The sequence below is a fragment of the Elephantulus edwardii genome, unplaced genomic scaffold, assembly GCF_000299155.1.
Source record: "Elephantulus edwardii isolate Elephantulus edwardi_28Jun2011 unplaced genomic scaffold, EleEdw1.0 scaffold00132, whole genome shotgun sequence".
NCBI lineage: Eukaryota > Metazoa > Chordata > Mammalia > Macroscelidea > Macroscelididae > Elephantulus > Elephantulus edwardii.
In genome coordinates this window covers 8,377,690-8,379,807 of record NW_006399882.1, presented here as the reverse complement: position 1 = coordinate 8,379,807, position 2,118 = coordinate 8,377,690, and the positions used below count along the sequence as shown (strand labels likewise).

General features: G+C 51.4%; 1 pseudogene; it reads right to left on the bottom strand.

Moving 5' to 3' along the window:
• Positions 1–1,206: 1,206 nt before the first annotated feature.
• Positions 1,207–1,861, bottom strand: LOC102850759 (annotated as a pseudogene).
• Positions 1,862–2,118: the final 257 nt, after the last annotated feature.

Genomic DNA, 2,118 nt, shown 5'->3' with positions numbered 1-2,118 from the left:
AGGTGGGAGACAGAGATGAGTTTCCAGGGTGGGGGAGGGAGGACACAGAAGGTAAAAACTAAGGGGCAGAAACATCCAAGGTCAAATGGAACCAGATCCACTGCCACTGAGTCAACTCTGACTCAAGGTGACTCCAAGTGACACAGATTGGAACTGCTCCAGAGGGTTTTCTTTGGCTATAATTGTTAACAACAATAACAATCATTAAGAAAGCAAATCACTGGACTTCTCTTCTGCAGCACCACTGTGCAACCTGAGCCACCAACCTTTAGACTTAACAGCAAAGTTCAAACTGCTTGTGCCAACTGCTGAGCATCTTCTTAGGAATCTGCAGAACAGCCTTTAAAACTTGCTGTTATCAACCCAAACCCTTCTATAGAAGAACAGAGATTCTTTTTTTTAAAGAAATTTTTTTTTGGTCGATCGGCTGACTATATTGACAAGATACTGATTGGTTACATGTTGAAGAAAACATACAATACAAAATACAGAAAAAGTTGGTTCCGTCCCTCCCCAACACCCCCCCCCTTACCCACCCACCCCCAAATACTCATCATTGTGATTTGGTCAGAATGAGGCTCAGAGCCAGAGGTCAGGGTGACCAAGGTGGGGCGGGTGGGCAACGGGTTCATGGCTGTCACAATAATGTGTGATAAGTAGTTGTAGTAATGTTGTCTCTCCCAGCTGTGGGACTTTGGGGTGCAGTCTAAGACAGCCTGCAGAGGGAAGAGCTTGCTCTCCATCTGTAGCCTCCACGGCCTCTCCCAACCCCAGACAAAGCCCCCTGCAAACAGGTAAGGATGTGGATGCACTGCCAAGTCTTCTACTCAGCAAAAAGTAAGGAAGGGTTAACTGCTCCAGCGCCCTGCCCCATGCGCAAGAGTGAGGAGGGGAACGGAGCATGTGGCTACTACCAGCAAAGGAAAAGTAGGGGGACAGTAGAAAGGGAAGTGGGAAGAGCAGATCATATATATTAAAAAAGTGACTTAAGACTTAAAATTGAATTAGTATTTGTACAGAAAGGTGCAGGTGGAATAACTCACTCCGGCCTATGATCAAAATTATATGGAGAAATCATGGTGGACCCCTCCCCCTGCCCACCCCACCCTCAGCAGTGGCCCGGTCGTTAAGTGCGATTGGTTAGATTGGATTCCAGTCGGGTCGTTCAGGCGGAGGAGGTGGGGGCAGTGGGTAGGCAAAGGGGGCTTAGTTGCTGCAGCACTGGCTCCGGCTGGCTGGGTTGTTCTCCTGGAGGTCCACGCCTTGGTTCCGGCCTGGAGCACCAGCAGCATTCTGGGGCTCGTTCTTGGGGAGCTTCTTAGCTATTGCCATGAAAATTTCATTCACGTTCATCGCAGTCTTTGCTGATGTCTCCACGAACAGCAGACTGTTGTCATCTGCATAGGTTTGTGCTTCCTGAAACTCCACGGCCCTCTTGCTGGCCAGGTCTGCCTTGTTGCCTGCGAGTGCAATGACGATGTTGGGGCTGGCCTGCCTCTGTAGCTCCTTCACCCAGTTCTTGGCCCGTGGAAATGTATCTGTGTTGGTGATGTCATAGACCACAATGGCGGCTTGCCCCCCCCACCCGATAATACATGGGGGCTAGGCTGTGATACCGCTCCTGTCCAGCTGTGTCCCAAATCTCAAACTTGACCGTTGTGTCGTCCAAGCAGACAGTCTGTGTGAGGAAGGCCGCTCCGATTGTGCTCTTTTGGTACTCGTGGAATTGCCCCTTGACAAAGCGGAGGACGAGGCTGGACTTGCCCACCGCTGACTGCCCCAGCAGAACCAGTTTAAATTGGCAGATCTTGTTCCCAGAAGCTGGTCCATTGGGTCGTGCTGCACCTCCCCGACCTGCCATGGCCCGATCTGCCATGGCCCGATCTGCTGTTGCTGTACCAGTGAGCGTGGGGCTGGGGGGCCAGTGCTAGGCAAAGAGGCACTTAGTGGGGAGAGGGTCTCCAACGCGGCTCCCAGGCGGCAGCGTTACTGGGGCCGGCGGTGTCCCAGGCTCCGGCCTCCACTTCCGCCTTTCAGCCCAAGAAATTAATTTTTATGAAAGTTTACAAAGACTTAGGGTTTCCAGTCATTCATTGTTACACTTTTCTCCTTGATCAC